The 14,341-nt window shown below is 49.8% G+C and overlaps 1 protein-coding gene and 1 long non-coding RNA gene across 6 annotated transcripts in view; one reads left to right on the top strand and one right to left on the bottom strand.

Moving 5' to 3' along the window:
- The window catches only part of LOC140392446 (uncharacterized), a 63,490-nt gene extending 55,722 nt beyond the window's left edge, over positions 1 to 7,768 (bottom strand). The window contains exon 1 of the long non-coding RNA XR_011935361.1: positions 7,483 to 7,768. This is a non-coding gene — a long non-coding RNA (uncharacterized lncRNA). The remainder of the gene's footprint in view (positions 1 to 7,482) is intronic.
- Positions 1 to 14,341, top strand: part of plpp4 (phospholipid phosphatase 4) — a 400,047-nt gene that overhangs the window by 99,075 nt on the left and 286,631 nt on the right. The window lies entirely within an intron of this gene.

A 14,341-nucleotide genomic window follows, 5' to 3' on the forward strand; every position in this document is an offset into this window, starting at 1 on the left:
GCAGAAGGCTTTGCACCTTCAACACACCATTTGGCAGATACTTCTATAATCGCATGCTGTTTGACATTGTCTCGGCATCGGAGATCTTCCATCACATCATGGAGCAGATGATGGAGGGCATTGAAGGGTTTCGTGTATACGTGGACAACATCATCATATGGTCCACGACCCCTGAAGAGCATGTTTCCCGTCTCCAGCAGGTATTCCGCCATGTCCATGCCAATGGCCTGAAGCTGAACAGATCCAAATGTTGCTTTGGCTTGTCGACACTCAAGTTCCTAGGTGACCAGATCTCTCAGCAGGGCGTGCACCCGGACACAGACAAGAGCAAGGCCATCAAAGCCATGAAGGTCCCTGAAGACAAGAAGGCGGTGCTGCGCTTCCTGGATATTGTCAATTTTCTGGGCAAGTTCATCCCAAACATGGCCTCACACACCACGGCCCTACGAAACTTGGTGAAAAAGTCCACTGCTTTTGAGTGGAAGGCAGCACATCAGGCAGAGTGGTTGGAGCTGAAACCCAGCTCACCACTGTACCTGTCTTGGCATTTTTCGACCCAGTCAGGGAGACAAAGATCTCGCCAGATGCGAGCCAGGATGACATCGGTGCGGTGCTGCTTCAACGCGATGACACTTCATCCTGGGCACCGGTAGCCTACGCATCGAGGGCCACACTTCCAGCCAGCACAGAGCAAGGAGACGCTCCAGCAGCATGAAATTGAGACCTCCCCGTGGTCCAAGGTTGGCATCGACCTCTTTTGTGCGAATTGTCGTGACTACGTGTTGATTATTGACTATTTCCCCAACTACCTTGAAGTCGTGAAGTTCTCAGACTTCACATATCGGACCGTCATCAAGGCCTGTAAGGAGACGTTCTCCAGGCATGGTATCCCACTCACTGTCATGAGTGACAATGGCCCGTGCTTCAACAGCCACGAGTGGTCTATGTTTGCCAAGTCATACCATTTCAAACATGTCACTTCCAGCCCATACTATCCGCAGTCCAATGGGAAGGTTGAAACAGGGGTACACATTGTGAAACAGCTCATCTGCAAGGCCGCGGATTCTGCTTCTGACATCTACCTCGCGCTGCTTGCGTACAGGGCGACCCCACTGTCCACTGGCATGTTGCCGGCTCAACTCCTGATGAACAAGGACTTGCAGACGACACTTCCAGCCATACACTTGCCCAACCTGGCTCACCTCTCGGTGCTGCAGAAGGTGCAGTAGCTCCGAAACCAGCAAAAGCAGGGCTATGATGCTCATGCCACTGATTTGCCCGTGTTATCCCTGGCAGACACTCTCAGGATCAAGATACCGGATGGTGGCTGGTCTGGTCCAGCTGTCGTTGTTCGACAGGCTGTACCCCGCTCGTATGTTGTACGTATGGCTAATGGTTCTGTTGTGCGACAAAACGGACGGGCACTGCGCAAAGTTGCCTGCCCGCAACCGCTTTCTTCTCTGTTTCGGTCCGTTGTTTTGTCACCTCCTGATACCTCGAACTATGAGGCCACCTGTCAGGCTTCCATCCCGCCTGTCAAGGCGCCGTCGTCCCCACCGCCACCTCTCCGGCGGTCGACAAGGATCAGGCGCAAGCCCCAGAGACTGGACTTATGAACAATTGTTTTGTTCACATTAGACAGCTGTCTTCATATGGAAATACGTTCACATATGCCACCGCTTGTAAATATGTTAATATATGCCACCACATGTAAGTACATTCCCATGTGCCAACAAAACATTAAAAAAAGTGGAGATGTCATGATATGCAGACATGCAGGTAATGATATACAGACAGGCAGCTAATGAACACAGAGAACAGGACATGACTAATGAGCAGGCAGGACACGCAGGGGTGGTATCTCACTATAAAAGGCACGAGGCACTCGCACGTCATCTCTTTCCACTGATGAACATCTACAGAGTGAGTCAGGGTGTATGTACAGTATCACACCTCCAGCACGTGGCTAAGAGCTAGTCTTGTTCAGTCAGACAGAGTAACCACACTTAGGTTAGCAGAGAGTCGAACTCATAGAGAACTGTGCTAACTGTGCTACTGGTTCAATAAATCAGATTGAACTAACTTCAAGGTCTGGAGTATCTTTTGGTTAACGCTGCATCCAGTTGCAGCCTGTGTTATCCCAGAGTACATAACACAACAGGGTCCAAACTATCTTTCTATGCCAAGAACAAAGGTGCCCCAGCACTCACCAGGGTATATATCATACTCACTCCTCCCCCCAGCTCTGGTCTGTCTATCCACAAAGTTTCTATTCATTCTGCTGCATTTTTTCTTGTATCATACATTCAATATCCTTTTTTTGGAAAAAAGAGTCCTGTGGGACTTATTGACATTTTCTGAAAATCCATACACAACAGGGTGTAGAGTTCTGACTTTCCATTCAGGTTTAAAATTGGCGTTGCGAAACACCTGCCGAGTATAGAAACTGCTCAATTTTCATTGAAATCAAAGTTAATAAAAATCGGGCATCGCCCATTTTACGTCCAAGAAACAAATTGAAAATCCAGCCCAACATCTACTCTGTGATGATCCTCACCAGGATCACGAGGGAATAGCTGATTGATTTCCCCATGGGCTTCGGAGAATACAAGTTCCTGAGGTGAGCGGGCAGAGGCCGGCCCAGCTGGGGCTCGTAAGCGGGATGTTTAAATCATAGAATCGTAGAATTTACAGTGCAGAAGGAGGCCATTCGGCCCATCGAGTCTGCACCGGCTCCTGGAAAGAGCACCCCACATAAGCCCACACCTCCACTCTATCCTCGTAAACCAGTAATCCCACCTAACCTGAAGGGCAATTTAGCATGGCCAATCCACCTAACCTGCACGTCTTTGGACTGTGGGAGGAACCCGGAGCACCCGGAGGAAATCTACGCAGACACGGGGAGAACGTGCAGACTCCGCACAGACAGTGACTCAAGCCGGCTCCCAGACCCGGACCGACAGTTCCCGATAGTCCTGGGCTGGGACGTTTGTTTTGTTGCCGCGGTAACGGCTTTATTTTCAGTTTAAAATAAACTGGCCAAACCCAGTTTGGCCTTTCACTCTGTACCTCCTGGAAACATTACATCCTCATTCCCTTCAGTTCCGTAAATAGTCAGTTCCTCAAAAGAAAAACTCAAGTTGCCAGATGCAACTTTTTTTTAACAAACCAACGGTAGTCCCTGATTAATTCACCCATTTCCAATCTTAAATAGCGTGCACTAATTATCCACAGCACATGCTAATCTTCCCTTCAAAATTCAGCTGCTTTGAAACAGATTTGACCAAATAGCTGAATAGTGGTGTTTTATTTGTGCACAAGCAAAATTAATTACATTAATTTTGAAATGCAATCAAAACATAAATTCTTTTGTTAATTAACACTGTGCATAATGAGCACTTTGGCCATAATTTCAAACAATAGATGATATGCAGTTTGCTGGATGTGGTATTATATATTTAATTTGCAATTATTCATGAAATTATCCCTGAACTTGCCGGTTAACACCCACTTGATTTTGTTTTTTGCTGTCTCGATTGAAGCTCCACATACACATGTGTGAATGTGTGATTTAAGTATGCACTGTGAGTCGCTCTACCCCAGCATATTATAAAGAGCATTTCCCCTCTGTGTTACCATAACAACAGTACTCAAGTCCACACAATGTAATGGGTAATTGCGTTGACATATCATTAGACATTTTTCTACCCTCCACTGTCGCCGTTCTCTGCAGTACAAGCATAATGCTACAATAGAAAGGTATTAAAATAATTTGGAAATACCTTGAAGGAAAAGAAAACCTGCAAACCACAATGAAAACAGAAAACATTCTGCACTGACCATGTAACACATTTAATGAGCACTTAATTTCCTGGTGTTGCATCTTGATACACTAAAATCTGCGCTAGTTTCTACATCGATCTTGCCCACCAATACTTACACCAAAATTTCCTGCCAATCATGGTAGTATATTTTGGAATGCAAAAACCACGTAAAAACAAAACTCAGCATTGGGCACAACGCAAGGGCAGCAATTATTTCATATTTCTTAAGTCCCTTGTCATCAATGGAAATGAAAGTTTTAAAGCAATCAATCGTGTACATTAGGTGCAGCAATTCTGAAAGCTTTGCCTGATGTGTTAGGCAGGTTGGTTCGATGTGGACTGCACTCGATGCAGGGAAGTTAGAAACAGACGTCTAACACAGGAGAAGATCCAACACTGTTTTATTCAACTAGATGAACTGCTATACATATTCAGCTGTGGGTCGACACTACACTGATCTGACTAGTGACCTTGTAGTAGCCTGACCAGACTTACTAGCTACCGCATGGTGTTTGTGCTTGCTAGCTCGTGGACTCTGTCTCAGTAGCTGGGTCCCGAGAGCGCGGGAAACCTAGTGCCCTCTGGCTTTATAGTGGTAGTATCCTGTCTGGTGATTGGCTGTGCTGTGTTGTATGCTTACTGGTCATCCTATGTGTCAATCACTGCCTGTCTGCATCTCATTATATTCATGAGTGGATATTATGACATTGACATTTTTTATTTGAAGGCTTCTCGATGCCGTAAACAAGCATTTCCAATTATCGTATAGGTCTCAGTCTAAAACAAAACTCACTATAAAACTGTGACTTTCATCCTTGTTCTCCTTAAATGTTTAGCTTTAATCTACACCTGCACGACACTGTAAAAAATTAAAGTGAGTTGCTCTTTTATTGAACCATGCCCATATGTACAAGTACTTGACAATAGGGGTATTGGCGAGGATAACTTTTTTCCAGAGACAAACCTGCCCATGATTTACAGTTGGTATAATTTTACAAATAGAAAAATAGAAGCCGTCGTTCATTGATAAATTTAATTTTTTCGAAAAAGATTGCCTAGTTCTTGATTAATTCCCCCCATTCTATTGCCATCCCTACAAATTTCAGAATAAAATGGAGATTAGCTAAGCAGGTATATTCATCCTAACGAGCCAGGTTTGCACGCGTTCACCTTGTTTCCATAATGATTTAATAATAGTGTTCCTACCGAAGCTTCTCAAATCATTTCCACTCAGTATAGACCTGGTTAAACTACCTATACAGCTTCTTATCTCATCATTTCACTTATCCTAATTAAACTACTTTCCTTTGCCACAATTTCATTTACAGTAAGGCATTTCATTTCTTTGGAAGCTCCAACTTTCTTTATCTTTATTTCCCTAGCGACATCTATTCAGTAAATTCTGCTCTGTCCTAACGCACCCAGTGTTGTTTAGATGAAAGGTAATTATTTTTATATAGGTGACAGGTACTTTTCATAATGGTACTTGGCCATTTAGAGCTTTCAGCATACAAATTCCCTTCATCACAGTTATTATCCTATTACAGTATGCGCTCACTGGAGCCTGAAAGCACGCACACTGACAATCCCTCATGTAGTGTCTGTTTATTACCTTGACTGTAACTGTAACTGATACCAATCATTAAGTTTCCAACCTGGTTGGGTGAAATTTGCTTTTATGTTAAAAAGTAGAAATGAAAGTTTAGGATCAAAAGGGGGAAGAAACTGTAATGTTGGAAATTTGAAATAGCCATAAAATGCAAGAAATAAAACATTTCGTACTAAGCATCAGAACTATGAAGGGTTGAGTTTCCACGGCATTGGTGCTGCTGCTGACATGATTATGTGGAGGTGCCAGCATTGGACTAGGTAGTGGGCACAGTAAGAAGCCTTACAACACCAGGTGAAAGTCCAAGAGGTTTATTTGGAATCACAAGTTTTCGGAGCACTGCTCCTTCATCAGGTGAGTAAAGAGGTAGGTTACACAAACACAGCTTATATCGACAAAGCCAATGATGCAAGATGATGCTTTGAATGTGAGTCTTTGCAGATAATTAAGTCTTTACAGGTCCAGACTGTGCGACTGGAGAGAGGGATAATCACAGGTTAAAGAGGTGTGAATCTGATCTTCAGGTAAGCGTTCTCCAAGGCAGCCTTCAGGACATACGATAATGCAGAATCGCCAAGCAGAAACTAATAGCCAAGTTCCGCATGCATGGGTACAGCCTCAACCGGGATCTTGGATTCATGTCTCACTACATTTAACCCCCCACCATCTGGCCTGGGCTTGCGAAATCCTACCAACCGTCCTGGCTTGAAACGATTCACACCTCTTTAACCTGTGATTATCCCTCTCTCCAGTGACACTGCCTGGACCTGTAAAGACTTGATTATCCGCAAAGACTCACATTCAAAGCATCATCTTGTATCATTGGCTTTGTCTATATATGCTGTGCTTGTGTAACCTACCTCTTCACTCACCTAATGAAGGATTTAGATCAGTGGCTCTTTTAAAGATTTCCGAGCTTTACTGGGTAACCAATGGAAGAGGATGGAAGGCCACCTGTCTCAGCAATAAAATACATGTTGGTTAGACGGGGCATCATTTAAACATTTGATATAAACAGTGCCACAATGAGGAGTGGGTCTATTTTTTCTTATGCTGCTAGAAAAATCGTGGAAGATAAATTCTAGATTATGAAAATGATTTTAACAAACAAAAATGCCACCTTCATTAATCAAGTATCATTTTGACCATTCTAACAATGGCCCTTATATTTGGGGAGGCAGTCATAAAGCCTAGAAGTTCAATCATGCCCACAGGATGTGGGCTGTCCATTACAAGCGGATATTGGTGTTGTCCTAGGAAACACGTAGTACTTGTGCTGTGTGTGGCTAGCATTGCCCGTGTAATGATTTTGCTGTCCGTCTATTTGGAGTACCCAATATTGGACGCTTCTGGCACTATATAAAGAGAGTGACCAGCTCTTAAAGTGGATGTGCACTGGATCTGCAGACAACAGGGAGATGGAGCTGTATACATTGAAGCAGTTACTGCAAGTACTGAGAGATCACCGAGGCTTTCCAATGTTGACATTGAGGCCTTGACACAGGTAGTGGAAAGGAGGAAGGAAATCCCCTCATTTCCCTCCTGCATTGCCCACAATGCCCCCATACCCGCCTACCAGGGGCAAAAAACCCACCCGGCAGAAACCCCACTGCCAATGTCATAAGATATCAATGTGAGGAGTATAGCTCCCAGGACACGGTTACAATACTCAAAGGAAGTTCCATTGTCTCACCAGAGTTCTAGCAGTAACAATAGTTCTCTCTTCCTCTCTGCATATTTTCTCCCGCACCACCTGCCTCTTTACTCACAATACTTGCAATTCCTCTCGCTCCACTTCCCTTCATTCTCATATAATCATTTCACTCCTTCTCCTCAGACTAACACACTCACCGCTATTGCAACCCTCACATCCCCACTCTTATATCTGAAACACTGCACACCAGCGATTCTATTGATCTCACCCTGCAACACAGTTTGGCAACTGCAAGTAATTTCATTGGCCTCTTCTCTGCCTCCTTCTCTCTGCTTTACACTAATTATTAAGCCTTGGCCCTCTATTTCTTATAAATGCTGAAGACAGGGACATACCTCTGGCACTTCAGCCAGAGTAGACCAGCCTGTTTGATAATGCAGGATCAATTTCTGCGGGATCCTTCGCTTCTCCGGCAGCTCACCCACACTCGCGGGTTTCTCGATAGCGTGGGGATGGCCACAATGGGAAATCCCGGGCTGGATTCTCTGTTTAAGGGACTATGTCCCCACGCCGGCGTCAAACCTTTCATGGCAGAAAAACTGGCGTGACACGGCCACATAATCCTAGCCCCGCAGGGGACTAACAGGGACCCGGCATAAAACTAGCAGCTTTTGCTGCAGATATGGGCCCCCGCACTTCCGGGTGGGAGGCCGCTCATGCGCATGGCGGCAGCGTCCAAAGGGTCAATTTGTGTTGCGCCCCCCTCTGCCCTCCGATCGGCCCGCCCCAACCAGGGTGCGGAGAATCCAGCCCCCATTGGCCGGCTGCGGGTCAGAGAATCCCGCTGCCGGCGTGGGCGCGCCGTGCCGCAAAACAGGGCTGCAAGCACCAATTCAGATACTGAAACCATGTTGTTGGGACAAGATGGGAATCTTATCAGGGACAATTGTGTTGGAGCCAGTACAGGAAGTTAGAGTGCTCCAGCTTCCATTTCAAACACCTGCTGAGCGAGAGACAGCTCAGATGTTGACTTTGAGGTCTCAGTCTATCCGGGAAAGGTGATGGTGATATACCGAGACATGCTAGGTGTGCTGAACATCAGCTGGAAAACTTGCACACAATTGTTTAGAGCATGAAGTTCAACTTCAATTTGTGTTGAGGCTTCATACAGGGCATGGATACCAATCTGTCAAACATGGAATTAGTTCTATCAACTCAACAGTGGTGGCCTTTGCAATGGAGCCTCCCCTGACAACTCAAGCAGCTGCCAAGGAAACTCAAGAGGGTGTCGCCTTGGCTTTGGGAGCCACTATAGGTGCGGGCTTCCAGCCACTTTGCCGGCTCTTCTTGAGAACAGAGCACAGCACCACTGAGACAAAGTTCTAGGAAAATGGCCTTGGCTCCATGGGAGAGGGACCTGATGCCCAAACAGGAAGTCAAAAGCAAGGTTAAATAGTGTGGGGGCTGTATGTAGTGAAGTGTTTCAAAAATCTGCACTGGGATCTCTTTTTGTTCCAATTATGGTAAATGATTTAAACGTGGGAACTCTCCCACTTTCTTTCAAAATGACCACGGTGGTGGAATGGGGACAGAGAGAGAGAATGGAATTCACTCAATTGGCTTCCTCTGCTCCTTTGATGGTTTGATATTGGTCTCACCTTGTGATTATGGATGTAAGAACATTGTCTGCAGCGTTGTAAAATTCTCATGTACAGAAGCTACAGGATAATAATCTGGAGGGATGGGAGAGTCTGTGACAGGGATTTTGTGTGTGACCTAAGGAGCACTCCTGCCCAGACACTGCCTGATTAGACAAGCAGGTTAAACATGTCCACTTCCAACAACAAGAATTTTACACGTGAAGATTGAGATGCCCTCACTAGGCAAGCATAGTGTTTGGATAAACTGAAAATCTGTGCAGGGATTGTTTTTATAGATTGAAGATTGCCACTGTTCTTGATTTTGTTTGAAGGGGAGCATTGAATCATGTAAAACAGAAGCATCTGGATTTTCAACTTACAATGTGGGTGTTCACTGTCGTTCACTGTGGAAACCACATTTCTATTCACCCCAGCGTAAAAGAAACTCAGGTGATGGCGAGTTGAACATATACCTCATTTACACTTCTGTTCCAGTGCTGGCGTATGTCGCATTATGGCTACAACATTTCATCGCTGTTACACGAGTGAGCTAATTGATAAGTTAACTGCTATTCCAGATGAACGATCAATCAAGAGCCTGCAGATAGTCTGGCACCAGGACAACAGGCACAAAATGTTTCTTGAAACCCTAAAGGCAACTAAGCAGAGCTCAATGATTTCAGTCCAACCTAACAAGCCAGAACACTCAATTTTGCAAATAGCTCATTCATGGTCCCTGCAGCACCTGAGCCATTACGTCCTCTTATCCGCTATTGTATTAGCCGTCTATCGCCTTTCTGTTAAAAACAGAAACAAAATCTAAGCTCTAATATTAGCCACCAGTGTAAACAGAGGAGATAAAACAGTAAAACGGATAACTTGACTGTTATCTCTCTGTAACAAATGAAAAAAGAGATTGCCATAGTTTAAAGTTTATTTGAGTACTTGGACAACATTTTGTTCAAACTGAAATATTCCTTGCCCTAAAAAAGTCTTTCACAAAGCTTATATTCAGCTGCCTTCCATCTTCAATTATTTTGCTTTTCACTGTTCTTAAACATCATCACAATTCTTACCACTAACTCCTCTGAACAAGTCTGGGTTTGAAAACTGACCTGAAACTGCTTATTGATAATTGGATATGGCAGCCTCAAGAGAAGGGGTGGTCACCTTGATGGAAGGTGACCTGCATGAAAAGTCTTTCAACAAACCTTCCTATAATAAGTGAAATCTTGACTCATTCAACCCCACCAGATTCGATAGTTTGAAATTTGCAACGATAATTGAATTTCGCTGGTGCTGCCTCACTTTTTTTATGCTTCACAGAAGAAACATAACCTCCTGTGAAAGATCTTTCAGAAGCACAACATGAATTTGCATAAGCACATTAGTGCTTTGTATTTGCAGTAAATGTATTTATTTATTTGGAATATTTTACAGGATGTTCCAGTTAAGCTGAAAAGCTAGTTTCCAATGGTTTTCAAGAGATAATAGTGGCTAAGGGAGATAACCCAGCAGACCAAATAAATGTATCACTGCACAGCATGGAGTAACTATCAAGCTTCCTAATTCCTAAGACCAGTGTCAGTAATAATGACTGTGCAGTGTGTAGTTTTAGATTTGTCTGATTTCTGTTTAAGCTCTGAGACCTGGAAATGACAAAGGACAGATATGTACTCCTAGTGGTTGTGCTTTGCAATACAGTGTTGGTCGCTTTAGCTATTTGAACACCATCTCCATGCTGGTTGGCTAAGTTTTTGAAAATACAATTTTTCAATTTCAGCCGACTGCAACCTTTGTAATTTGAACGGAGACAGAACAAACTGCTTAAAAATGCGAGGCCACATTACAAGGTGAAGGTGAGGAATCGATAAATCACCCTCAGTGGAGTGTGATGAGAGAGGCGTTTCCTATAATCCAGACACCCATCAAAACCCACAGCTGGATATTGAAACAATGGCTGCCACAGACAGACCTGCCCAATATCTCTTAGAAGTACACAATGGGTGAAGTATTTCAAGACAAGGCTGCCAGCCACTACAGAGAGATTGCAACTGGCACAGGGGTGTCCAGAAAGCCTTCAGCAGAGGAACCAAGCTGAGGGCTGCTCTCTTGCTCCCTCTCTCCCTCTTTTGGAATACATTTGTCACCTGGTTCGAGAAGCCAACTCTAAAAGAAACCTACCAGTGAATCCGGATCTCGTGATAATTGCAACATCACCTACATCTGACTGCAAGCAACAAAAACAACTAACCCAAATCAGCCGCAATGTATAAAACCTATGCCTTGTGCTTGTGTATGTGTGATATTGCTCGGATTTAAGTGTGTATAAATTTGTTATTTCTCTGACTCGAGAAAACCGTGTTTGATTGGCTCCTTATAGCTCACAGATTAAATCATGAAATGCATTCTGGATTTGGAAAAGGCATATCCCTCATAAAAAGAAAGTTAAGCCTTTGGTGACCAACTGAGGAGGTTGTTTAGAGGGGGAACCTGACTGGTCATAGCAATGAGGAGCATGACGTCCCTCATTCACTGAATAATGCCCTCTGTTGTTTGAAATCAGGGGCGTCATTCTCCGACCCCCCAGAGGGTCGGAGAATGGCCGTTGGCCGCCGTGAATCCCGCCCCCGCCGGTTGCCGAAGTCTCCGAAGGGAGAAAAGTCGGCGGTGCGTTAATGTCGCCTCTGCCACGGAGAATGTCACGGGTCTGCGCAAGGCAGCCGATTTTCGGCCTGCCGATATTCTCCCTTCCGGATGGGCCGAAGTCCCGTCAACGTGATGACCGTTCACGTCGACATAAATTAAACCTCCTTTTCATCGGCATGATCCTGTGCTCCAGGTTCACGCCGACCAGCGTGGAGGTGAGTGACGGCCTGGGGGGTTGGCTTTGGGCAGGCGATGGCGTGGCCGCAGTCTGAATGCGTGAGGAGAGGTGTGTCTCGGGTTGTGTGTGTGTGTGTGCGGCGGGGTGGGGGGGGGGGGGGGTGGTTAGAGTAGGCTGGGCTCCGGGGGAGTGCCGGGAGGGGGTCCGTGCCGGGGAGGGGGATGGGGGGGTCCGTGCCGGGGAGGGGGATGGGGGGGTCTGTGCCGGGGAGGGGGATGGGGGGGTCCGTGCCAGGGTGGAGGTTGGGGGGGGGGGTCCGTGCCGGGGAGGGGGATGGGGGGGTCCGTGCCGGGGAGGGGGATGGGGGGGTCCGTGTCGGGGAGGGGGATGGGGGGGTCCGTGCCGGGGAGGGGGATGGGGGGTCCGTGCCGGGCTGGAGGTTGGGGGGGGGTCCGTGCCGGGGATGCGGGGGTCCGTGCCGGGGTGGAGGTTAGGGGGGGGGTCCGTGCCGGGGAGGAGGTTGGGGGGGGGTCCGTGCCGGGGTGGAGGTTGGGGGGGGGTCCGTGCCGGGGTGCAGGTTGGGGGGGGTCCATGCCAGGGAGGGGGATGGGGGGGTCCGTGCCGGGGATGGGGGGGGTCCGTGCCGGGGTGGAGCTTGGGGGGGGGTCCGTGCCGGGGTGGAGGTTGGGGGGGGGTCCGTGCCGGGGTGGAGGTTGGGGGGGGTCCGTGCCGGGGAGGGGGATGGGGGGGTCCGTGCCGGGGAGGGGGATGGGGGGGTCCGTGCCGGGGAGGGGGATGGGGGGGTGGTCCGTGCCGGGGTGGAGGTTGGGGGGGGTCCGTGCCGGGGTGGAGGTTGGGGGGGGGGTCCGTGCCGGAGTGGAGGTTGGGGGGGTGTCCGTGCCGGGGAGGGTGATGGGGCGGTCCGTGCCGGGGTGGAGGTTGGGGGGGGTCCGTGCCGGGGAGGGGGATGGGGGGGGCCGTGCCAGGGTGGAGGTTGGGGGGGGGTCCGTGCCGGGGTGGAGGTTGGGGTGGGGTCCGTGCCGGGGAGGGGGGTGGGGATGACCGTGCCGGGGAGGGGAATGTAGGGGGTCCGTGCCGGGGTGGAGGTTGGGGGGGGGGGGGTCCGTGCCGGGGTGGAGGTTGGGGGGGGTCCGTGCCGGGGAGGGGGATGGGTGGGTCCGTGCCGGGGAGGGGGATGGGGGGGTCCGTGCCGGGGAGGTGGATGGGGGGGGTCCGTGCCGGGGTGGAGGTTGGGGGGGGGTCCGTGCCGGGGTGGAGGTTGGGGGTGTCCGTGCCGGGGAGGGTGATGGGGGGGTCCGTGCCGGGGTGGAGGTTGGGGGGGGGTCCGTGCCGGGGAGGGGGATGGGGGGGGTCCGTGCCGGGGTGGAGGTTGGGGGTGGGGGTTCCGTGCCGGGGAGGGGGGTGGGGGGGTCCGTGCCGGGGAGGGGGATGGGGGGGTCCGTGCCGGGGTGGAGGAGGGGGATGGGGGGTCCGTGCCGGGGTGGAGGTTGGGGTGTCCGTGCCGGGGTGGAGGTTGGGGGGGCGGTCCGTGCCGGGGGGGTGGGGTCCCTGCTGGGGAGGGGAATGGGAGGGCAAGTGAGTTGGTCCACCTGGCCAGGTGCCAGCCTCCAACAGTTGGATCCATGCGGTCCATGCCACCTGGCTGGGGGGAGGAGGGGATATGGGCAATGATGACATGTCGTCATTCCCCTCCCCCCACCAGGCCGTCATGTTTTCAGGGGACCTATTCGATGAGCGTACAGGTGGTCTGCGACCACCGCATGATGATCCTGCACGTCTGCGCCCGTCACCCAGGCAGTGTACATGACTCATTCGTGTTGTCGCGGTCATCCATCCCCGGCATGTACGAGGGACGCCATCCCCGGCTGAGGGGCTGGTTGCTGGGCGACAGGGGCTACCCATTGCGATCGTGGCTGATGACGCCTATACGGAGGCCACGCAATGAGGCGGAGAACCGCTACGATGATGCCCATGTAACGACAAGGGGAGTGATAGAGAGGTGCTTTGGCGTGCTGAAGATGCATTTCAGGTGCCTGGACCTCTCTGGGGGCGCCCTCCAGTATCGGTCCGATAGGGTCGGCCGCATCATTGTGGTGTGCTGCACAACATAGCCCAACAGAGGGGCAATGTGCCGCAGGCAGAAGAGGGCGGAGTGGAGGAGCAGCAGGAAGAGGCGCAGTCCTCCCCAGTGAGGGGGATGGGGGTAATGGTCAGGGCAGACAGGGTAGACACAGGCGGGTGGCTGTCCACCGTTACCGGCTGGCCCAGCGGGCACGGGACAGACTGATAGACGCCCGCTTCACTGACTAGGTGGGCATGGGAATCGGGTAGTATGGCCACAGACCGCACACCATGGCAACAGCCGACCACCCACACCCCTCACCCATCCACCCACCCAGCACCCTCACCCCCCTCCCCAACCACACCCACCCCACCCGCATGCACACCACCCCCCCATTGCCGATCCACCAGCGGCACAACGGGTCGGGCTCACACAGTTGCGGGTGGACGCGTGTCTATCGCAGGCCATGGAGGATGATGACAACCCGCCCTGCGGTGAGCTCCTGGCTCTACATCGTTGGACTATGTCTGACCCATGGCCACAGTACCACCATCCACCCGGACCATCCCTGCATGCGGCTGTGACACTGCAGCGCATGGTCCCGTCCTCTGGGGGATGTTGATGGCGGCCCAGGGGGAAGGGGGAAGACTCACCTGGGGCTGAAGTAAGACCACCCCTCACACACACACTTGCGCTCAACGTAC

This window comes from Scyliorhinus torazame, chromosome 16, assembly GCF_047496885.1.
Source record: "Scyliorhinus torazame isolate Kashiwa2021f chromosome 16, sScyTor2.1, whole genome shotgun sequence".
In the NCBI taxonomy this organism is placed as follows: Eukaryota; Metazoa; Chordata; class Chondrichthyes; order Carcharhiniformes; family Scyliorhinidae; genus Scyliorhinus; species Scyliorhinus torazame.